The following is a 26,075-nucleotide window of genomic DNA, read 5'->3' on the forward strand; positions in this document are numbered from 1 at the left end:
GCGTCTTCAGGCATGAGGGGCGGCTACTTCCGACTGCGGAGTTCTAGGGTTGGGGAAAACCTAGCAACCTCCGCCAAATATGTAAGGCGGTTTAATTAGTTAGCGAGAACGTTGCACGATACGCAGCCAGGTCTGTTGGTCAAGCGTCGGGCACCGAGCGCGCGAGCTCTGTCCTCGAGCAAGGCGTTGACGATGCGCCTGAAGCACACGCCTGTCTTCTTCGCTACGACACACACACACACACGCATATATATATATATATATATATATATATATATATATATATATATATATATATATATATATATATATATATATATATATATATATATATATATATATGTCTGTGTGTGTTGTGCGCGCGTGAGTGTGTGCGTGGTCAGATAGGTCAGTTCGTTCGCTGTTAGCCCCCCCCCCCTCTCCTCCACTCGAGAAACAGTTGGTACGCCACTATACTGCAGCGATAACTTTGCAGACGTCTGCGTAAACAAAGCGAATGATTTGATTCGTAGGGAAATATATATGCAATCTGACTGCAGCCTAGAGGCACGTGTAAGATGGCTTCTGAGCACTTGAGTTTCTTAGCTCACGAAACACTAAATTATCATAGAGGAACGAGGGCCAAATACTCCCCGCCCCATAACATGCTTAATCAACAAGAGGCAGTTTGCTTGCGGACGCTGCAAGCAGGAACCTTCCCAAATACACACATACTAAGCAAAATGTTCCCAAGCCAATACAGTGACATATGCCCATGGTGTGGTGCAAAACCCACGCTTTATCATATCACGTGGGAATGCAGCAAAAACAAAACGTTCCCAAATATCGAGAATCCGAGTGCGGAGCAGTGGGAGAGTGTGCTCTCCAGCGGCAACCTATGCCTCCAACGGGGGCTGGTACACCACGCCCGACGAGCAGTCAAGCTCAGTACTGCCCTGGAATAGGGGCGCCAACCCTGCAAGATGGCAGTCACCATCGGCAAGAAGATGGAAGCACTCGGTCTGACCGCTGAATGACTCTCAATTAGAGCAATAAAGGTTATCCTTCCTTCTTAGCTCACGTTTGATGCTTCACATTCGTCAATCGGGTCCAATTCTATTTTCTCGTCTTCATATTCATACTGCTATATATAAAATTAAAGCCTTCTAAGACCCAGCAAGATCCTAGCGATAGAATGAATTGTAGCGTCAGTTCGTATTGACAAACGAACGTGACCAGTTACTTCCTTGTCCAGATGGCACAGGTGCATGCTCACATCAACGCCGCCATATATGTCGATAAATATATTTAGCCACTCAGACTACGTAAAATTGACTTTTGTACATCTTACCAGGCAAATACACGTTAAATATACCACATTGGTTCACTGCTTTACCTTTTCAGTCTGAATTGCAGCATGATATGGTGGAATTTGAAATGTACTGCACAATTATTTCTTCTCGTTGATGTCGAGGCAGCCGTACATCTTCCACAAGTCTCAAACCTCTTTAAATCAGTGGCAACAAAGTCATTGAACGCTTCACACTTGATATAGCTTGAATCTAACTTTACTTTATATTACAGTAATATGGCTTATCATTTCGTGATAGAGTGTATACGCGCGACTGAACGAGGACATAGAAAGAAACAGATAAACAAAGACGTTTTTGATGGGGGTGAAATGAATAAAACGCCCGTGTACCATGTATTGGGTGCACGTTGAAAAAACCTAGGTCGTCGAAATTTAATTTCGACTGCCTCATAAGGCACGCCTCCAAATTATATCGTGGTTTTGGCACGTAAAAGCCCAGAATTTAATTAATTATACTTCTCCTAACTCCCCTTCAACATATACGCGCTTTCAGGTGGGTTGGAATAGCAGTCAATTTTTTTATGCTTTCTAATGTTTTAACTTTGATATGACAGTGGAAAATAAAATTAACGTACAAATACCAAGTTGCGTAACTGTAGGGCACGCTTCAGTCGAATCTGTCAAGTCGTCAACTTCATAAGTGAGAACAGATCAGGAGCCATCTGTATGGTTCCTTAGCATCTAAAGTTAAGCTATACTTCTGAGCCTTCGTCATTAAAAAGGGACATACAGTGCAGTAAGCTCTTCATGCAAGTTATGCTGCTGGTGTCCATACAGAAGGATTTAGTTATTCAACAGGATGCTATAGTGCCAAACATCGAGCAGTCCAAAGCAATTTATCTTTACGAAAATCATTTAATGTCTAATACACCGTTTGTTTTGTGCATCTCTAATTCTATTGTTCTTTTGCTAATCGCTCTTCATTTTTTTTTTCACTTCACAGTTATGTGGCCTAATATCAGGTGTCATGTACCACAAAACAAGCTATGATCCAAGGGAACATCCTTCGTGTATCCTACATGGGCATTAAAGTACAATTCCTCTGTTCTCCTGCGTTTATGAATTAAAGAGCTGGTTGCAGAAAGGAACTTTCCCGAAAACAACACATTATAGAGGCTCTCAGAGTATTCGCTCAAAGCAGTTTCTTCATTCCTCAGCCGGAAAATTATTTTCTTTGTTGTTTTTTTTTCAGAGACAAATATTGCCGAATTTACTAATCTAGAATTTTGTGCCAAAAGCTTACTGCCGGTATGTCAGTGTGAGGTCGCAAGCTTTTCTCGCATGTGGGTTATTTAAACGGAAGTACATGCTGTTACAATTTATAACGTCATGACAGAGAGCGCTGATGGCAGTTGCCGTTTGGGTTTCTAAGTCGAAGGTAAAAACGCAGCTTAATTTTATATTCTCGTGCAATGCCATTTGATGCGGAACTTCCGAAAGAAACACTTCGATGTTACCCCCCCGCCCCCCAAGACAAAAATAAATTCTTAAGTTTTACGTGCGAAAACCTCAATATGATTACGAGGCACTCCTTTGTTGAACACGTCCTAATAATTTTGACCACCTGGAATTCCTAACGTGCATCTAACTGCACGCACGCGAACATTACGCATGTGGCTCTCATTGAAATGCGGTTGCAGTAGCCGAAATCGAATCCGCGACCTGGAGCTCGGCAGAGCAACGCCATTCATTGAGATACCGCGGCGGCTGCAGTCAGCTTCGAAGGTCACATTACGTGAACGGCATCGAAAGTTGAGCAAGTTGGTGTAATTGCATTTTATATAACAAGAGTATGTAAAGATTAAACAAAAGAACACCAAGAGAAAAATAGTGTTTTCTCTTTTTTTTTTTGCATTTCAGCAACATCTCGCGACTCCTGAAGACCACATGATTTGAACGCGTGTCCCATGCGTTTATTCGTCTTTGTGTGTCCTCGTTTTGCGCTGTTGCAACGTAAAATTACGCGTTAAGCAATCTCAAGAGCTTGTGATTGAAGTAGCCTTCAAGGCAAGTTTTGCGAGTGTTCTTCCACAGATACTGCGGAATAGTGCTACTTCTCGCAAAGTTTTAGAACTCTAGTGACGAAAAATACAGATAACAAACACGTGAAAGGTAGCGATAAAGGGACGCAGACATGCGAGTTTAGGTGTTTGTACCACTAACATGCAAAACAGCGAAGGTGAAAAAATAAAGGAAAGTTTCGTGGTGATTCGATAAGAAACGCATAATTTGTGCGAGAACAAACACACATACGGGCAAGCTAAAGACACTGCGAATGGTGGAGCTTACGGGGAGCTGAGTGTAGACAAGTAATTGAATTTAGCGCAGGAGAGATGCAAAAAACGCCGGCAGCCGAGGGCGCACGCCTTTGCAGGAAACGCTGCACACATCAAAGCATTAAGAAAGTGGGGGAAACAGGGAACGAAGGCGCACCCGGAAGGAGATGTGGTCTTTCAGTGTGGGGAAGAGAAAGGCGATAAGGACTTGATGGGAAGTAGGGTGGGGGGACGTAAGTCCTGGAGGACTTCATCGTCTTTCCCTCACGCGTAGCCGTGGGAGTTATTCGCCTGTTTCTCTCTGTCTGCTGTCGCCGGGGCTTCGTTTCGCCCGATTCGCGCGAGCTGACAGGCGACAGCGGGCATTGCTGCAAGTGCTGCTGCCTCTTCAGGCGGAGCACAACAGCCAGTTTGTTTGGGCTCCGTGAGCGAGAGAAAAAGTCCAATTTCTGTGCGGACTGCCGAGACCGTCTCCGTTTTTTTTTTTATATTGGTCTAATTTTGTTGCGCACGTGTTTGCTTCTTTCTCTCCTCTCCCTCTTTCATTCTTACTTCCACAATGCATCTACGGTCTTTCTTTTAACGCTGGTGTTCGTTATTTCTGTGGGTTTACTTATACAGATAAAAAAAAAAAAGGACAGTCTAAAGCTAGAAACACGCCAAAGCCAAGGCTGAAGTTTGTTCTGTAGGCGCTTCTGCTTTCATTCGGTTGCATCCTTAGAGGCACGGGAAAGCAAATAGTGAGAAGGAGCACACTTCCACGTATGTGCTTTGGGCCTATAGAGCTGGAGATGTTTCACGCTTGCCTGGAGCAGAAGCGCTTTCGACACTACGGCATGTGCTCTGTTGGAGTAGTGTATAGACACTTTCTCCGGTTCGAGTGCAGGGATGCAAATTTCAGCCTGAAGAATCAAACGCATCCATTCCCGCGGATAGCGTACTGCTGTGCCGGTGAAACGCGTCCCTTTGGTTGCTTTTACTAGTTTTTCTGCATTTCTTTCTCTCTTTCTCTGTAGGTCTATTGGTCTAATTCGTTCTGACTGTTTGTTATATATTTATTTGACAATTTATAAAATACACGCATGCAAAATGCTACTTGAGAGCGGATACAGAGGAAGAAGAACACTGTAGAAAGAGTCGCAGATGTAATGAGCATACACGTTACATGCGAGAAAATACTTTTTTGAGTGGCACACCAGGGCCGAGCTCAAGCTGCGGACAAGGTAAGCTCGCAGTAAAATTGAGTATGAAGAGCGACTGAGGAATATGAAAGAAAGAAAATGGGCTGGGAGAGTGGTGAGGTATATGCACAGGAAAAACATTGATTCCCAGTAGAGGAAAAGAACTAGGAAGCTTGCCAGCAAGTATGCGGCCTGAGGGGTGGGCAACACAGCACACAGAACGTCAAGCGGGAAGTCAGTGAGGCGGAAATAATCTCATGGGTGGTGGCAATGGAAATGAAACCTGCCATGAGTAACTACTTAAGAGGAAAAAACGAAATCACGAAAGAAACAATTTATGATAACTCAAAGGGAAGCTCGTTACTTTTCGAAGCGAGATCGGGATGCCTTAGAACACGCACCTATAAATCGAGATATGAGAAGGAAGAAGAAGCATGTACTTGCTGCGGCAAAGCTAGGGTAACTATGGAGCATGTTTTATTAGAATGTGAAGACGTCTGCCCAGCGGTCGATTTAGGCACCACTGGCCTCCTTGAAGCCCTTTGGTTCAGCGAAAGCAGTAGAAAAGTAAACATTTCCGCAATAGGGATTAGTAAGAGGCGAGTGGAAGGTTGGTGGAAGAAATGTAGGGAAACGACAAAAAAAGGAGACATACAAAAGCACAGTTCGCAATAGGGGATCAGAAAATTTGGTTGTGGGAGTTCATAGTGTTTTTTTTGCTTTTTGTTGTTTAACCTAGGTAGGTCATTAGGCAGTATAATAGCAAGAGCTTGGTGGCGCAACCGACCGCCCCGCTTCAAAGGGGATGCTCTAACATCCATCCATCAATACATCCATCCATCCAGGTCTTCCAAACACGACCAACTTTGACAGATTGGCATGTTTAGCTAAGGCCTAGTGCCAGCAGTTAAATAGGAACTCACTTTGGCAGGAAGAGAAAGATATCGCAAAGTGTACGCTTTATAAAACGAAGTATATATCAAATAAAGTCATGACTGAACAGCAAATATTCTTGATCGGTGGTTTCTTCGAAATCTTCCTACATGCCCAAAGCATTTCTACAAAGCCGTTAAAGCGTTTATCTCTTGTGGCGACGATGTCGCGAAGAAGTAACCCATGATTGGAAGCAAGATGATGGCCACCCCACAATTCTCAAAGCAATGCTAACGTACAAGGGTCCTAAATATCAGGTCCGTAAGAGTAATGGGCCGAAACCGCCTACGTTTGACTGTATCCTATGGCTCCTGCAGAGCTAAGCACATCCCACTGTTATATACGTTAGATATCTAGATACAGGTATATATATATATATATATATATATATATATATATATATATATATATATATATCGTAGCTAGATATGCAATACTGTTCAAATAGCTCGTGACGCGCGTGGCCCGGCTCACGACACACACACACACACACACACACACACACACGCACACGCACACGCACACGCACGCACACGCACACACGCACGCGCACACGCACACACACGCACACGCACACACGCACACACGCACACGCACACACGCACACACACACACACACACACACACACACACACACACACACACACACGCGCGCGCGCGCGCGATCTTTAGTGGAGCTAAACCCTAACGAAACATTAAATAATAACCATTTCGACCCGACACAGTTCAAGCATACAAGGCGACAACAGGTGCTAATACTTTTGCAGGAGTGTTCGAATAACTATACTCCTTCAATCGACGTGCCCTACTAGCAGATTGTTAAGACTGACGAGTTGCGTTGCGTTTGAGAATTTGGATAGACGATGGGTATGTGCTGGTAACTGCGACCACCTCGGCAGAGACGCTTGCGCTTCTGAAGTCGGCCATACCAGTCGTGTTCCGCGGCAGAAATCGTCTTTCAAGGGCTCGACTGAATAAACATTTCTGGTGGCAGACCCTGTTCGACCGTTCAATCAACGTGTTACTAGAACTAGATAAACTATATAAGTGCAGAGAGCGGAAAGGATAGTGTCTTCAAACATGAATATGAACGAATTCAGCTGCAAGGCTAATTGTAACCAGAATAAAGTGGTCCTTAATGAATGCGGTCACCTTCTCAGTGAGCGGTAAACGCCGCTGTAAATGGCAAGAGAATTCTGCTTTTGTTACGCACCCTGGTTCAACGTACGGCTGGTGCTTAGCCAAGCAGAGTTATAGAACGCTCATCGAGTTGTAGAACCTACTGGGGGGCCACAATGCGGGCGCGCTTCGTTGTCTACCATTAGCTAGCGCCAGACAAGGTGTCATGTGCAGATGCGCAGGAAATATCAATGTATTCTTCAGTGCGAAGCGTCCTGGTTCATCGTTGGGAAGCCCAAATATTCTCATCTGCTTCTAAAAGAGCGTCAAACTGACTGACTTGTCAAATGTTGGCTTCTTCCTTTGCTTTGCACTAACAGTTTGAAGTCAAACAATCTATGTAATGCAGTGTGAATTCGAGACGCCTCCTACACCTTATACATCAGACTAGCACGGCTCCCTCACCACCAGTTCCGTACTAAAAACCTTACGCAAAGTGAAAGTTAACTTGCTGTACTGCTGTCAAAGTAATGAGTGTGGAAGTTAGGTATTCCTTGTCCTGATGCAGGAATTCTCACTAATTACTTCTTTCTTTATTATGTCATAGAAATCATGCCGTGTCTCTGTTATTCATTCGTAAATTTCTTCCTTCGCTTGATGCGCATGCGCCATATGCACAAGTCGTTAGTATGACAGAATAGTTCTGCGGGAACTCGCAACGTCGAGAGAGATAAGTAATTAAGGGAAAATGGGACACCCACCCAATCGTAGCAATTGCTACGAGGCTTCTCTTTCGAGGAACCCGTTTGGGTTTCCTTTGTAGCAATCGCTACGATAGGGTGGATGTCTCATTTTCCCTTAATTAATTGCCTCTCTCCACGTTACGGGTTCCCGCAGAAGTATTATGCCAAACTCTTGCCTTTGCTTCGAGTTGTTGACAAATTCGACTTCGCCCTGTCATCTGCTAGCAGCCTGGTCAGCTCTGATGGTAAAGAGGTTGCCCCGGAACAGCGGTGGTCCCGTGCAGACAATGGGCAGACAACCATGGTTCCAATGCACAGCAATGGTGCTTGTGCGAGACCTGCTGAATAAGGAGCAGGTAAACTTCGACTTATAGTTTTAAGTGCATAACGGGCCCTAAAAACTCTCCTAGTATATAAATTGCGCGTTGGAAATAATTACACCTGTAGCGCCTTTTTCCGACAGCTTAAACAGGCTTGCAGGATTAGCAAGCATAAGAAAAAGCAGAGAATAAAGATGCGCAGCTTGCGCACTGCGGACGAGCGCGAAACAGCTCGGCCCGCCATTGAACACTCTGGTACTGCTGTCTTTCGGAGCGTCTGTCCTTGGGCACTCACACAGGAATGTATGCATAGCCTTAAAAAAATTTATTATTGAATCAAACCAATTTCATTGTTGATTGTATTATTCATATCATTCCTCCTTTATTGGCTCAATTACATTATATATACTTTGTTTTTCTTGATTGAATGAGTCTACAGAATCGTTTTGAACTTTCCTCGCTCCAATTTATGCAACAAAATTATAGACTTATAAATTTATTACGTGTAAAGTCTTGGCCAATCCCCGTGAGTGGGCATGTGCCAAACTCACCAAGGTCATCAAGGTCATCATCACCATCATCAACAACAACAACAGATTCTAATTAGGTTTCGGAGTCAGACTTGCTGTGTTGGTGTGCAGTTCGAACAGTGATGATTCCGAACGCAGACAAGAGTCACCGAACCTCCAACCAGCGGCCCACCTTCCAACCGTCTCCCGTGAAAGCCAGGTGCTGTCTCCAAGACCCCAGACACTTCTGCTGTTCCAAACCTAGAAAGACGCATAGGCCAACTCGCTGCTTCATAGCTGCACTCCAGACGCCATCGCGTCACGAGAATTCTGCCCGCCCATGGCACCGTGCTCCGTAGAACGACACCTCGCGTCATTCGAGTACCTCTCCGATCTGCTCGTACTACAGGTTCTTTTAGCAAACCGCAATAAAATGTACTTTGCCTCGCGCCTGGTCGGGAAACGGCCAACGGGGCCACTGATAGTGGTTTACGGCCTCGCTCGTCGACCTGACCGCCTCTTCGTGATTATGGAACAAATTTCCAAGACGAGTTTCCTCGTGGACACGGCAGCAGAAGTAAGCGTGCTGCCACCTACCAACGCGGATCGCCGGTCCAGGTCCGCAGGATGAACGCTACGTGCCGCTAACTCATCATCGATGGCCATGTTATCATTTTAGGACTCCAGGCCGTCTCTGAGTCATGCAGCAACTAATCGTCTTTTCTGTAGCTGCAGCACAATGGCGTTAAGTACAGCTGAATCGGGCTTTCACCGACTACGCTGCTTCACAGACCGGCTAGGTCAATCGACGCTGGCGATGTGCCAGCGAAAGGTAGGCCCTCGATGACTTCACAACTGCGCTGCGATGACTTCACAAACCGCCTCACCGGAAGAAATCCAGAATTCTCGGAGCAGTACCGGCAGTCTCTGGGTCGCGAAGCAACCAATCGTCTTTTTTGTACCTGCAAGTGCGTACCAGCTACGTTTCCTCAAGTTTAGAACCTGAGTGCTAGCGCTTTCTGGACTGCTTGAGAAACAAGAGTGGCAAACCTCCTGCAACAATAAAGGAACATAGCATAGTATTAGCGCCCTTGAGTGCTCGTACTGATGCTCAAAAATGACGAACGCAATGATTATTTCCCATCAATAACGGAAGCAGAGATGCAGCCGATAGCGCAGTCGATTGAGTGTAAGGAGCAGGTGCTGAAATAAGAAACACTCGTCTAAATGAATTCAAAACGAACTAAAGCCTATAAAAGAGGCTATGTAATTTAAAGAAAAAGAGTTCGAGCAATTTAAGTCGGAAATGACTGACATGAAACGTGAGATTAGAATCATCAGAACGGAGAATAAGGTCATCAAGAATGAAGTCAGTGGGCTCACGGTTTAACTAAAATGAACACGAAAACAACGAACATAGATATAACAGTACAGCCGCATAGCAACGTGAAAATTGAGGATGTCTGTACCAGAAAGAATTTGTGGCAGTGATCTGGACAAAATCAGCTCACCTGTAGGTCGATGTTCATGAACCTGCTCTAGAAGTTGTACACAGAGTTCTAACCAAGGAAAATGCGCAATGCGACATTATCGCGAAGTTTATCTCCCGTATCCACAGAGTTAAGTTCGTGAACGCAGTGAAGAAACAAAGACTGATAACATCAATCCTGGGCTTTGAAGGTTCCACCTCAAACTGTATCAATGATCACCTATGTGCAGCTCACAAAATACGGCGGTGCGAGGCGCTGAAGCCGGAGCACGAAAATAATTGGAAGTTCCGGCTGAAAAATCCGCCTCAGAAAGAGAGAAAATTTAAGGGTTTCGCACATAACATACGCAGAAGACTTATTCGAAATTGGCTGAATGATTATATTTGGTCTTACAAGAATCGATCAACCATGGCACGATCGCGAAAACGTATCAGTAGTTCATTGCAACGTTTGAAGTGCACGGAAAAATTTGGACCAACTCTGTGCTTATCTGTCGCATCATTCTTTTATGTATGATGTAATCGCAGCTGCTAAAGCTTGCTTGAAACGAGAAGAATCTGCGCCTATGCCAGGGTAAACAATGCTATCGCTACATGGGAAAAGTTCGTGTGCCGGTGGCGTTACTCTGTTCTCAAACAAAAGCATCGATTATGAATGTATGACTAATAACTCCAGACGCCAGCTTGAATGTGAAGCTCTATTTGTAGATTTGAAATGCGGCGTTATGCCGCATCTTTCTAGCGGTAGTTTAGGCTAGCGCAGACAATCCTTGTAGTGCGCTAAGTGTCAAGTGTGTATTTAAGTATGCAGAACGCTGGAATTCCACGGTATGGGAAGACACCGGCTGCGAAAGTGAGTGAGTAGCCTGTGACGTAATCAAGGGTGCCGACTTCGCACAATAATCCAGCCTTTCATGAAATCTCAAACGACAGAGTTCGTTGTCCTTGCATTTCGTTAGTAAGCACAATGTTCACCTCTTGTTAGAAGTCCGGAACTGCGTTTCGTATGCCAGCTCTTGCCGGGAGGTAGCGGCAGGCTCACAGGAACGACTGCCCAAGCAAGACCGTCGGTTTTTCGGCCATCCTTTTCACCCCTGAAGCTGAAGAACGGTCCCTCTGTCCCAGATTACGTATTCCAGGGGCCCCTTTCTCGGAAAGTGCAAGTGTGCGTTAGTACAATGAATGTTTACATCTCAAACAGCGCAGTGAAGGCGCATACCAATGAAGCACTTTTGCAACTCGAAGTGTTTGCACTTTTAAACGATGCAAAGCTTACGTGTAACAAATGACGCGGGATATTGGTAATGGACTGCCCGGGAACACTGTTCTACGTAATAAAGTTTTGTTGTATTATTTGGAAACTGCGTGCCAGTTTTCTATTACTAGGAAATAAAACGTCTTTTTATGCATACTTCTAAAAGGTTTTATTTCGCTGTAATGGAAATAATTACGTCTTAATAAAGGATGCTTATTTCTTTTAGCGGCACGAAATTAAAAAAAATACCTTTTGCAAAAACCACAATTCTAACCCTTGATCCAAATTACTCTATGAGGTGGTCATGTACAAGAACTCAAAACGATTAATTGAATATTTAACCTAATTACGCTAATTAAAAATTTTATTTATTGGTTTACGGCCAATGTTAAAATTTACGAAATGTAGCAGGTGAGGTCGCAAGGCATAGCCATTTGAAACGAAATCTCATGACTGCACCAGTTTTGAGATATTAATGTAAAGTATATGACGAAATGCATTGGAGTTAGTTACTTTTTTTTAAGAAAGCGCTGATCTATGCATTGTAGCAGCTTTTTTGTAGGAGTTCCTTTCTTCTGCTGCTAAAGAAACTGCTACATAGCAGCAGAGAAGTTACGACTAAGTGCCTTAAAAGCACATGCTCTTCGACGAGAGTACTCTCTGGACTGGAAATTCTTGAAATTAAGCATCGAAATTCAACCCTTTGAGCTACGCTGACGCATAGCAGTAAAGCTCGTTGGATGACCGAAGGAGCAATGTCCAAAGTTCCTTGACATGTGTCGCGGGAAACTCTCAAGGCGATCTTTATGAGAATGTTTTTCTGAGTCGATTCATATAAGACTTTATGTAACATGCAGTAGTATGTGTAAGAGCTGTAAATATCAGCAATGATGAAGCTAACCGCAGGAAAGAACTCCAGGAGCTTTTTTCGGTAAAGCGTACCCGCCCGCTACACCCCCCCCCCCCCCCCCCCCCCTCCGAAACATAAGAATAAAAATGGCACATCTAATGCGCAAAGCAACTATTTGTGTCAGGGGTAGACATTTGGCCTGCACTTCTTCCTCGTCTGTTTATTTGATTATTAGTTAAGGTATGCGTTTCCCCCTCATCGCCTGTGTGAGCTCATCATCGACTTTAGTTGCGCCTCAGTCTTAGCGAAGTCCCTCGAACTCGGTAAATGTCAGCCGAACTTCCGCCCCACAAGTGTCTGAAGTACGCCTCGGCCCTCCGCGCTCTTTCCATCTGGTCTACAACCTGGAGCTTCGGTCACGTGTCACTACTGGCGGCCACTGTCTGTCCGGATATCGCAGGAGGAGCAGTCTGGTACTTCAACCGCTAGCATACCGGCACCGCAAGTTGTCGATTGTCAGTGTCAGTTTGATTGTCACCTTTTCGCGGGTCTTCGTGGTGATAATGTAGAAGACTGGCTAGATGACTACTATACCGATTCAGCTCTTATGGAACGATCTCCACCATCTCCGTCACACTAGCGGTACTAACGGAAATCTGGCAATACGTGTGCTCACGAACTCCTTAACCCTACCGCGCGTAATAACCTATAGGTCAAGCAGGGTTAAATTTTTCAGCTCAATTGCGACCTTTCTTACAATTTTGAGATTACCATAAAAGATTGTGCAAAACAGTTAGAAATAAAGTAAAATTCTCCCCAGAGTCTTGGAAACCGAAACTCATACTGCGGGCAGCGGCTGTAAACCACGTAGAAGACCGTACTCCAGAATGTGCAAGCACACCTGAACAGCTAAGTGCCTAAGATGAATATAAAAAAAATTTGCTATTAAAATAAAAAGAGCCGTGAACTTTGATTTTAACAGCGTGGTTGACGTGTTGCGATGCGATATTTGTGGCATGCGCTAAGTTAGCCAAATGACGTCCCCCAGGTTGTGCTTTAGCAGCCACAAAGTACACACTCATGCTGTGCGTCATGTCTTTTTTGTCTTTTTTATTTAATAATTGCTTCAGTGGTCACCAGACCGACTATATAGGATTTAATAGTAACCGCAAAATAAGATGTCCCTATAAAGTCATATGTTTTCTCCATTCATAGACGGCAGAGATGGATTGCGAAAGGCCTTGGGAAACCTTTCTATAGACTGAATCCAGTAAAAGCCTTGGGAAACCTTCCTCTAAACCGAATCCAGCACGCAATTAAAGATGGTTTACCACACATTCGGCGCACGATCATTTATTTTTCTCTATTTATCTGTAGTGTTGAAAACTTTCTCGGGGTATCTTTTTTAGCATTGCCTTTCCAGCAAGATGGTGCCATTTACGATAAGGCGGTGTCTCGTAGCGCCACACGGATCAAGGCACCGAGCGAGCTCTCCTTTCCTCGGCGTTAAAAAAGGGGGCGGGTGGTTCCAGTTTGACGATACCGCCTACTTTGTGCAAATCTCCTACTCGTCCTTCCGAATCCTCTGCCCGTAGCAACCAGAAATCGTTGAGTAATACAGAGGACCTACACGCGGGGCGCAGATGGAGTCGAACTGGACACATATTATTCGAAAACCTCATTAATTTCTGGCGCCGTAAAAACAGGACAACATAGTTGTTCCAAGTCCACCCCAACCTGCACAGTTCTGAAAACTCTTTATCATCGGTGTGCTCTTCATATATTAGCAATTTCGATGGAAGGTACGTCTGAAGATGTAGCTCATGGACCGCTCCTTGTTTAATATTATCCTATTGATCGTATTCTTTCGTAACATTACTCGCCAGCTTTATCGCACGCGCGGGCTCACTGCTTTAGAGTGATGCTGCCGTATCAATCTGCGTGTCTAGTTAGCGAAGGCCTCCCTTCAGTTCGTGCGCCTTTTATCAGACCTCCGCTTGCGAGATACTCCAAATCCCGGAATTCGGTCGCATCCGATCTCGTTTGAGAAGGCGGATATGCACGAGGCCCGGTATTCGGCTTAATTGCGTGCCTCCACTTTCATCGTTTGAATTGATTGCTTATTTTCACGGCTAAAAGGGGGGTGGAACAATACAGGCTGTTTGTCTTAATGCGGGTATTTAATTCGAAAGTCCTTTATTGATCCGATGCGCTCAGCTTCGGTAGTCACTATCCGCACAACAATCGGCCAATATATTTTTCATTACCTCCTTCTCGGGCGGCGTTCATTGCCGTTTTGTGTGTGCGTGTGTGTGTGCGTGCGTGTACGTGTCTGTGTGTGTGTGTGTGTGTGTGTGCGTGTGCGTGCGCGTGCGTGTGTGTGCGTGCGTGTACGTGTGTGTGTGTGTGTACGTGTGTGTGTGTGTGCGTGTGTGTGTGTGCGTGCGTGTGTGTGTGTGCGTGTACGTGCGTGTGTGTGTGTGTGTGTGCGTGCGTGTGTGTGCGTGTGTGTGTGTGTGCGTGCGTGCGTGTGCGTGCGTGTACGTGTGTGTGTGTGTGTGTGTGTGCGCGTGCGTATACGTGTGTGTGTGTGTGTGTGTGCGTGTGTGTGCGTGCGTGCGTGTACGTGTGTGTGTGTGTACGTGTGTGTGTGTACGTGTGTGTGCGTGCGTGCGTGTACGTGTGTGTTTGTGTGTGTGTTTGTGTGTGTGTGTGTACGTGTGTGTGTGTGTATGTGCGTGCGTGTACGTGTGCGTGCGTGCGTGCGTGCGTGTGCGTGCGTGCGTGCGTGCGTGTGCGTGTGTGTGTGCGTGTGTGTGTGTGTGTGTGTGTGTGTGTGTGTGTGTGTGTGTGTGTGTGTGTGTGTGTGTGTGTGTGTGTGTGTGTGTGTGTGTGTGTGTGTGTGTGTGTGTGTGTGTGTGTTCAAAAATTCGGTACAGTAACGCTACCCTCATACTAAGGCGATGCGACCGATATTCACGTGTGCTTTCCTTCAATTTCTTAAGCGATATTTCTCTCAATTTCCAATACGCAAAATACATATAATTTAGCTCCGCTACCAATGGGTTTGACTGGAGACAACATTTCCGAACGTTGCCTAAGAAAATGCAGAGCCCGAAAGCTAATCAGGAAAGTGCAAGTCCCTAGAATAATAAGTGGAACAGGCTTGTTTTTAATATTAACTGTATTTGTAAAAGATTAGTGCTTGTAGGTTGCGCCGGCTGCTCCTTTAATAGGCAGGATTACTCTGATTAAAAGACGTTCATAGCAATAGCAACGACTCGAAGATATACGGAGCCACGATTTCTAAAGTTGACCTACCATAAGATGTAAATTGCTTGAATGTTCACACAAAAAAATTATTATTCCATAACACATGAAAATGAGGTCCCTCTTCAGTGCCGCTTTTCAAGCACAATACCCGCGAACACGGACCCAAGAGCCGCGGAAACACGAAGAGACAAGGACACACGGAAACAAGTACACGAGCAGCTTCAGAATAACAAGAAAATGTACACCCGTGCGCAAAATTTTACGGACCAGGAGTTGCACGATAAAGCGATTTTCTTGCTCTGCTTGTGAACGCAACTTGAAATTGAGGACTACGGTCCAAACTCGGCATTGCGAACTTTTCAGTGGGCCGTTTAATTCCAGCTCATGTATGTTAATTACGAAGAAATTAAGTTTCTTCGGCTACCCTGTGGTCCGTATTCTATTGCTCACGGGTGTACCTATCGGTGCGTGCAACGGTTCCTCTGTGCGTGCTTACTTGGTGCAGGAGCGCACGTATGTAATGCACGTGCACGGTAAATGCACTAAGAAGATGCGAGCCCCGGAAGCCAACTATCTCTGCTGCATCCTGCCACGTAATAACATGATAACTGTAGGCGGATGCGAATGTAAGTTCTTCAATCATGGCATACAAGTTCGCGCACAATATCTGTTTGACAGGATTGTCGAGAAATGAGAACATAAAAAAAAGAAACAGACTGGAAAAAAAAACCAGGGGCGTTGAGCTGCACCTCACTTGAACTTTCCTACTCATCCAATATGACTCCAGTTCACTTCAGACTGCAGAGCATGGATGCACGCGACTACTTCACTTAAAGACACTACCATGTTTGAACGGATATCGGACGCGCCGTTTTTCGTCAGCAATAGTGCAAAAGTAGTTTTACGTTTCCTGTGATGCGTTCCCCTAATAATGAAATTGTGCATGTGCCATGAGCCAGCGATTAAAATCTTTCTTACGAAAAGAATGCAACGTGAATAACTCCCAAGCTAGAACAGATTTCATTAATCTGTAATTACGAGGAGAGAGAGAGAGATGCAAATGAGAAAGGCAGGGAGGTTAACCAGACTTAAACCCTCCGGTTTGCTACTCACTAAATATGCATACGGGATCAACCTGGCATCTTGACTTTCTTTCTATGAAGTTTACAGAAGCTTGGGATAATCTTTTGTAACTTTGACACATTGTTTGACAGTGCATAAAAATTCCTGATTGAAGGAGAGAGATAGAAACGAAGAGGAAAAGGCCGGAAGATTAAACAAGGGTATGCCTGATTGGCTAGCTATCCTTGGGGAGGGCGAGAAATGCTCATAGTGAGCGAAGGGGTATCCGACAGGTGGCTAATTGAGTTCGCAAGGGTCGTTTTTATAAATAATAGTTGGCAGAATTGAAGCTACGCGCGCATGGAGCGCCGAACAATCTGCGCGGGCACTGACATGGAGGGCTGAACGTAGCCGCCGTGGTGGTGGCAGTGCGGAGATGGCACGAAAGTAAAGTGTGCAGTGCCCAAGATCGATCTCTATAGCAGAGGCGCATGTTATACGCTAATCAGGGGGGGGGGGGGGGTGTGCGTGTCGTGTCGTCTTTATAATGTAAAGGGCACTATCTGTAGCGTAGGCGCACACACACCGTAGCTTCCCTTTCATAAGTTTACATGCGTAGACACACGAACTTCAGCTAGCCCAGGTCGACCCGACGGCGTTCTTACTCATTTCGCGCTGCGACTGGAGCGAGCAAGCAACGCCTTATTGATGCTTCACACACTCATTGCGCTAGCGATTACTAACACAAATGGCGCTTGCGGTTGTCTGTTGAGTTTTCTGACAGCCACTCGTTTTACAATAGACGAAAAGATGCGGGCAACGGGACAGTTGGGCGCATAACGTGTACACGTAAATGGCTAAAAGGCCCGGATGTGAGTCCTCGCAGAGTCGGCAATAGAGCAGCGACCTTGCGCCATTGCCTGATCGTGTCTTCTTGCTTGCACACATCCTAGCAATAACTCTTCGCTGGCTTTGTGGTTGCGGTCGTGGCGACTTCCGACAGTGTGCTCCAGTACTGCCCCCTCAGCGAAAAGCGCGATATTCACGGCTTCCCTGCGATCGCGCCCTCTGCTTCGAGTGTTTCCCTTCGCGCACTCGCCGATGCACCCACCGCGGTTCCTCCGATAACTGCCACAGCCGCAGATTGATGATGCCCAGCCTCGACAATATTGCCGTCGCTTCCAGCCAGTGGTATACTAGGCAATACAGCGGTGACTTTGGGATGTTATGTAATTGTTGCCTGTGCAGGTAATCGTTCCTTGCGCATGAAATCCGGTCCGATAACTTATTTCTGTCGTTGCTGCGTTGCCCACATTGTTGCTTACCTGGTCGCCTTATCAGTAATTATCCTCATGTCGTCCCTTGCTTTAGTCGTCTTTCTAGGAAAATCCCGACCTCAAAGACAGCTAATTACGCAAAGTGCTCGGAAGCTCTCTTGGCGCTTTCGGGGACGCGATAATGGTGACGACTTGAATATGGCTTCGGCCGCAGCCTTCCCCAGTGCCACGGCAAGAAGCGAGAGACGAAAACAGGAAACCAAGGTTTAAATTTGGAATTTAATTTCGTAATATACTCTCACCCGAAAAAAAGAAGGGAGTAATGAGCACACGTGTGTCGCTGCAAATTTTGGTTTGTGAGCCCGGCGAGGTTCACATATTGGCTTCCGATTTTAAAACTGCCATATAGAAAATGAAACCTGCGACAATGATGTTCGTTATTTACAATTCCCTCTACTGCCTTTGTAAATAAGAAAAAGAAAACAGACAATGCGGTTTCTGTTCGCTTTACAAGCCCGAACATATAAAAGTTCATGCGCGCCCTGAGCATTCTCATTTATGAGCTGTCGACTTTCAGTACAGAATTGCGGTACGATGAAAAAGATTGCCTCAAGATTCCTTTATTTAAAGCAACAGGATCAGGAACTTGGTCACGTTTCCGGATTCCCAGTATTGTGCGGCAAAAACTTAGAAGGCAAACATTGAAGCGTGTGCGATTCGAGAGGCTCTCAAATTGTATGACTCACGCTCTTGAGTCGATACATGCGCAGACCGGGCGAGTTCATTAGAGTGGTCAAGGGGGCGTAGAGAATAAAAAAAAGCCTTCATGAGTGCAGCGGACGCGGATGGAAAACTTGGGAGCTGAACAAACTTCCAATTGACTTTATCAAATCCGACCGTGCTCTCAAAGAAGCGCTTTCATCAGGCGCAAATCATAGAAGAATATAGAACGGCGTCCTCAGAAACGGCAGATTCACTCTTTGATGCTATTTTAACATGTTGAAGTTATTTTGTACAGGTATATTCTTGTAACAGAGACATGTTGTGTTTACAAATACTAAATATTGATTCGGCTTTCATAAGGTACGGCAGCTTTTATTGACCACGTCTGTGAGAGCATGCGTGAGATAAAAAAGATATCTGAAATGCTGAAGACAAATAGAATGCGCAGTTCGAAAGCGCCTCCAACTTTGCATCTGTATCGATTTATTTTGCGTAATTATGGATTTTTACCTTGTTCCTGTTCCTTGAAAGCTTCCTTTGTAAAACTTCGTTAAGGGTTAATTGGAGTTCTTAGACAATAGAGTAATAAGCCGAGTTGGTTTTCTTTAGTTGAGATCGTCGGTCGCATCTATCCACCTTATTCATATCGTTAAACTTATTCTTCCAACATCATGCAAGGTATCCCGGGCAAAACAAATCGAAGTATTATGACTCAGCATTGAAATTGAAACTCCGAAAAGAAGTCGTCTATTATGGCAACGCGATACAAGTTATCTCACCTTGCCTTAGTAGATAAATTCTGTCGCTAGAATTTCCACCCCAGTTTCCTGCTAGTGTAACTGCACGCGCTTGTTATATGATTTTTTGTCAACCAGCAATAGTTATAAAATGTGAGAACTTCCATACGCACGTGGAATTTTAATACTATGAAATTATGCGGATAATATAAAGGCGTTTATCATGGCGGATTATCAACAAAAGCAGCCGCAAGAGGGGCGTATGCAGGTCGAGGAAATAAGGAAAACAATTCATCAAGGAGCGGGAGTAAATGGGGTAAGGAGTGAGTGGAAACGGAGAGCTTAAGATGAGGGGTCAAGCGTCAATGACTAAACTCTGAACTTAACGTTACAGCGCAAACACCTAAGACGATCCACAAAAAGAAAGACACGACACACACTGACGCCGACTAACAACTTCGTCGTGTCTTTCTTTTTGTGGATCGTCTTAGGTGTTTGCGCTGTAACGTTAAGTTCAGAATTATGTACCAACTAGGCCCAAATGAAGTGTTACTGAAATGTCAATGACTAAGTCAGCGGGACGAGAAAGCACAAAAAATGCCTCTGTAAGACAAAATGTTGAACCCAACTCATGAACAAGGTTGACTCTCTTCCTTGTAGCTTACAAGCAAGCTACAAGGAAATCAATAAATCAAGAAAGTTTATTTTTCGTGCTATGTACAGCGAAACAAAGGAAGGGCAGTGTAACGGCAGAAGAAACATGCAGTGTAAGGTAAATAATAATTATGCATTAATCAAAATCTCAAGAACCGCAGGTTCCTCCCACTTTTTTTTTTTACTGCTCACACATGCTTCACTGTAATCACCCGTCTCGCGCTGCGTTGCATATCAAACGAATTCCCAGTTTTGATTTTTCAGGAAAACAATTACTAATTATTATGACTTTAGTAAATGTTGTTTTGCGCAAGTAATATTAATTTTTATATTGTGTTATGAATGTAATCTCATAGGCTAGAATTAAAGGGGAGCAAGTTGTAGTTTTTCTTGGTGTGAAAAGTGTTCGGGCTTTCTGGGGCTTTCCATTACCAATCGGTCTATTTCTGCCCCCAAAAAAAAAAAAAAAAAAATAACGAGCGATTTAAAAGAGTCAGTTGTCAGTAAAACTTATTTCTCTATTTCATATTTTACTGTCTATATGAGTAGGGAGGCTGTTAACCTCAGAGAGTGGAAGAGCCCTTTGGTGTTTCTCTACGTGGTCTACAGTTCGAGTTCTCCAATGTGTCTCAGCAGTTTTGCCATTTTATTGTAAATTCCATTTGCAAGTCCTACGTCGTAGAAAAACAACTGGGTCCGAAATTCCAAAAAGCGCTTAAGCTATGGAAATCTTTTTATGAAACCTGTTTATTTTACAATAAACTTCCTCCAATTCAATTCGTACGAGAAAATTTCAACCAGCTGTTCATGATGCTGGAGGTATTATTAGCGGATGTTGCCGGCAATGGGCATGGAACATTTACCAACAAAAACCTTGGTGAATCTGCGTCTAAATTTTCCGTTCTAGTGCTCGTTTTTTAGAGTCATAATGCTTGTTTTGGTTTAGACGTTAGCACGACGTACCTGCCAGCAGTTATAGCGTCATCTATATACGTCATTTTACAAGCAAATATTGATGGAAACTGCACCTGCCAGCTCCATTTTCGCTCCCTATAATAGCGGCGCTCTAAAAGCAGCGAAAATAGAACCAGCTGTGGCATTTCGGGTAGCTAGACCAACGCGATCAGCAGTGTATACTTACCCTGTCGCATAGCAATTAGTGAGGACCTCGCAATTAGTACGGCTTTGCGCTGCTGGAAAAGTTTGTGATAACTACGCCATCAAACGAAAGCAGCACGTGGCACCCGCATCAGCAGTTCCACGTTGTTTTGGTCATTAGCTGTGGCGCTGGTGAATACATTTCCATAATGTATATGGAAACACGTGTGTACTTGCACGTGGCCACAGCTGCCGGGTGCTTTAGCTCGATCATTTGCCACCTTCAATAAGGGCACAAAATGCAACTGTTCTCATTGATGCCCTTTTTTTTTGCGCCCCCTTCAAATGATCGTCGAGCAACATGCGATCTCCGGTGTTCTATAGCGTACGATGGATGATAATGAACACTGATTAGTGAGCTCATCGATTAGCCATGAACTTGAAAAAAAGAAAGTGCAGGGTGCCATAGGAATCCATAGAAAAAGATTGGTTGCTAAGGCTAACCATCTTGTTGTTTATTGTAATTTTCCACACTCTTGATAGCCATATTTGATATAAGTAGCAAACCGAGACTCAAGGGAAGAAAACAAAACAAAAAAGCATGGTAATTCCGTGCGCTTAATATCAACGTATGCTTATTTCAGTGAATGCTTAGTGAAAAGCTTGAAAAACAATTTGTGCGTATTTCCTTTTCTAAGCGCTATTGTCCCCCACTCAAGACTGTTTCATTGTCCTTTCTTTGTGCATAAACGACCTCTAAACATTTCACCTTCAAAGCCTACCACATCGGAGCAGCAGTTCGAATCGAAATGCAGATTGATCTTTCTTACTCGTTCAAAGACGCAAACAAGTGGGAACTTCAGCTTATACTTACGTGTGTGCCATTCAAACGATCAGCCACGTTTTTTTTTTTCGTTTGGTTATCTTATGCAAGTGCGCCTCTCTTACGCTGTCAGCTGTTCGGCATACTTTGATGCGTAGCCCTCACGCCAGCGATGATTTTCAGAATTGTTCCTCAATTGCCACTTCTCAAGGCATTTTTTCAGTTGTATGTTATTAAAATTGGTCGGCAGGGAAATGGTGATATTGTAGTTCTGTGAGACGATGTATGCACTAATCTTCCTTAGCAGTATATGGGAGAAAGCCCTCATAACTCAATCAATAAGAAATAGAAAGCTTAGTAATAAAGGCTTCTGTCAGTATATAATGTTGCACTTAACCACGATGTCTCAGTGTCCTGCAGTAGCTAGGGACCACGTTATCTCAACTTCTCGCCGCATTTCGCTATTGCGTGTCGTACGTGCGCACCTCGAGTAAACATGGTTGTTCGTTTTGCAGTGCCGGAATGCTTTGTAAGTTAAGTGCAGTATCGCCGGGCATTCGATTGGCGCTCGCTGTGGACGTCCCCTGAGACAGGATAATAATGTCTGGACCTAAATTTCTAGCGCACCGGGGAAAAACACCCAACGTAAATATTGCGTACATCCTAGAGCAGGTGAGACGAATGCTCATGCGAGACGAATGCTGGAGAGCAGCTGAAACGAACGCTAGAACCGTGGCACAAAACATGAAGGTATCGATTAAGAACGAGTGCATTGCTATTCACGCAGCTTTTGCCTGGATCGAGGCCACGCGAAGAGGGCTGTGCCGACGTTGCGATTAAAGGTGCAGTGCGCACTCGTCTACATATTCCAAAGTTCTCGTCATATGTTTCAGGCTAGCGGTTTCGATTTCTGCTGTGCTCATTATACGCTGACGCCTGGGGCTATCCCGCTACGTTGCTCTCAGTAGATCACTCCCGAGGCTCTCATTGCGCCTACATCAAGGCGGAGGTTTGGTCTTCTCTCGCGCCATCCACTCTTTTGAAACAACTAATAGAAAGTCGGTACGAAGTCCGGGAACGGCTCACAGCAGTTCTAAATTTGGCGAGGCATTCAGAGAATCGGGACATGGAAAATAGGCTGCACAGAAGAAATTGCCGTCAGAAACGAAATTAATGTTGGTTAACTGCAGTCACAACTCAGCAGCGTACGGAAAAAGGTTCCATATAGGTTACGACTCTCTTTTTCAAGGCAAGAAATCCACAGAGATTACTGTCATGGCGACTCTGGAATGCCAGTAGAAAAGTGGGCATCGTTGACATAAATACTAACGTTTGTTTCAGGCTTCTTACGCAGAATCCTTTTGCTTCCTTTGGGGAAGAAGCGGGGGGGGGGGGGGGGGGGGGAGGGGAGTGATCAGCACGTAGAACAAGGTACAAAACAAATATGAAAGGCAGAAGGAGATGGCCACCTTGTCTTTCTTTTGTATATTTTCTGTCATTCCTGTGACCTTTACCGAAATGGAACGATCAATACAGAATCTCTAATTGGCTACTAGTCTCAGCATCTCGTTCATTTACTGTGTGTTCTTTGCGATTTCGCAGAATGGAAAATTACCATCCCAGTGCTCCAGAAAAAGTGATAAAATCAAAAGTAGATATTCTTGGGTGTTTCTACAAAGACCTTAGGTAATAGATGCAAATAGACGTTTTGAAATTAAAAGGACCATTTCTGGAGAGACGTCTCATACTTGGCGGTGACCATGAGACGGGCGATACGAGGTAATCAGTTGCTAATTACCGAAACCTACGAATAACTTTAAAACTTAGTTTCAGCGGGCTCATCGTAATTGGGAAATTGAAGCTAGCGTTCCGTCCAAGCCACATCAACTTTTGCAACTAGGGGAATGCGAATACCCGCGGAAGTTTGGCACGACGAAATTTGGCTACGAGCGTGCGCAAAACCGAAACAGGGAAGCTGCACCGAGCGCAAAGCCGCGCCCCTCGAGGCGACGTTCTGCTTGCGTCATCCAGCAGAGGGCCGTGAGCGCGCTGCGACAGCGAGGAGCGCGGAGCCGAAGCAGCAGTAGAAAAAAAACGCTTAATGTAGGTACCGACCCCCGTCGCTTCTGCTGGTGATCCGGCTTCGAAACTTCCTTAGGATCTAGCAGAACATCCATAGAATTTAGCAGCTTTGTTAGCATTTTACTCTCCAGCCTTTACTTTAGCCACATTAAAGTCTTGCTGTGGTTGATGCGTATGTATTTTTACTTATTCCAAGATCATCAAATTCCCGTTCAAAACAATACTTCAACTGTGAAACAGCATGGTCGTAATAAAAACCTTCTCTGGCGTAAGACTGTTTCCTTCTTGAATAGACGCTTTGCACATGAGCTATTTGTTTGAGTCTGTTAACATTGGATGACATTCTTAACATTGGGCAGCATTTGAAAATATGCGTACGCTAAATTTGTGTCAGGCCATAGAAGCTTGATCAATTGTCTTTGAGAGCGAGAGAAATGCTACAAGTGTCGGCATTGCCCACGGTCATTATGTGGTTATGTGGGCGCAACAGCATCGACAGCAGCCTCGATAATACTGCCTTTGTTTTGTAAACTTCATTAATACCGACTTGCAGCAGCGGTACGGTGTGAGCATTTCTTCTGCGCTACCCTCCATCAATCAGGGAACATTCTTTGTTTCGCATGCGCCTGCGATAAGCCTCTTGTTGACAAGTTGCCAAGTAAAGTCTTTCTTTCAACTGTTTCGAACAGCGAAAGATAAGCACATGCGGAGGAAGCCAGACAGCCAGTCAGCCACATGCTGCCAGACACAGTTAACCAAAGCAAACCACAGACAACCAGACAGTCAGCCTGCCATGCCAAGCCTACTAACAAGCCAGTCAGCCACAACCACCTGCAGCCAGCCAGTTAGATGAACAGCGACAGCGAGTACAGAGACACCGAGTACAATATAGACTTGTTTTGAAATGCAATCAGTTCGTACAGGTGTGTGCAGCATAAGTGAACATTAGAAGACAGTACTTTAAATTGAATTTTGTCATTGAACAAATGGGCACAAAGTAGGCGCCATATAATTTTCCCATATAACTGGCGCCTCATCTTTACTAATGCGCTAATGAGGTGCGACAACTTCACTATGAGGCGACTACAAGCTGCTTCCATGATTACTTTTCTTAAAAAATATACCTCGCATGTATACGCAGATTGTCAGTTTTAATCGTTTCATATGGAAAAACTAAAGCATTTTAATAGATTTGTTGCTGAAACTCTGCCCCGGTCTGCCCTATCTGCTCTCTGCCTCGTTCAGTTCTTTCGAAAGCTCGTTAATCAAATTTTCGCTCTCTTTGTAAAGAAAATTATTCCGGGCTTACTTTATTTCAGTGATTCAGCCAACTTCCAATAGCATTGAGAAAGCTTGACACTATATTTATGGCGTGTTTACCCGAATTCTCGAACATATGAAAGACACCAAGATAACTCTATTCTGACTAAGACCTTGGTTAACCTACCTGCCCGTCCTTCTTGTCTCTCTCTCTTTCTATTCTATCCTTCTTGATCATTACAAGCTTGTAATGCTGGCAAAGATCATATTGAAATTTTCACTGTGCTTTGGTGCACAATGAAGTTTTAACTACCGTATTAGGAAGAAAGGCACTGCTAAATTCGTTGGTATTATTGTCTTCGAAGCGTGCTACAGGCTAATTTATATCACTTATTCTCACGTCGGCTTTCACTGCCTTAGCTTTCGAGCTCAAGTATATAATCGCTTGCAAAGTTTGGTCTCACTACCAAACTTGTTTTGCATAAACAACACGGCCAGGATGCTGAAGCCATCGTCTTCATGTACATAGAAAAATCGACCACCTCGTTGTTTTCTTGACTAAAAAACACTTTTGACGTGTGTAATTACAGAGATCAAAATATAATTACGTTGGCCTAACTTGAACACTGATGCATTACTCTGAATGATAATGTTAACTCACTCCGTTGGAAACGCACTCCAAGTGTACTTTTCTAGACAGGAGACTTAATCAAATTTTTGTTAATATTCAAGTAAGCTAAGAGCAACAATGTGATTAAAACACTTCCGTTAATTTCTATGTTCACCCGAGGGTTTATGTTCAACAAGGGTTCACACGGCTGATTGTTCTTGATTCGACAGTCATGACAATGCTGAGAAAGATTCCCTTCGGGGTAATTCTCGACCTTCTTCCTGTGTTCTAAAGGTATTTCACTCAGAGAGCTTTCGGTCTGACCGATATAGCTGTAACCACACGATAAGGGAACTTCATATACCACGCCAGACACACACGTTACAAAAGGATCACGATGTTGGACAGTGCATGGCTCTTTCTAATTCTGAAAAGGATTAGTCATTTGGC

This window comes from Dermacentor andersoni, chromosome 4, assembly GCF_023375885.2.
Source record: "Dermacentor andersoni chromosome 4, qqDerAnde1_hic_scaffold, whole genome shotgun sequence".
NCBI classification, from domain to species: Eukaryota; Metazoa; Arthropoda; class Arachnida; order Ixodida; family Ixodidae; genus Dermacentor; species Dermacentor andersoni.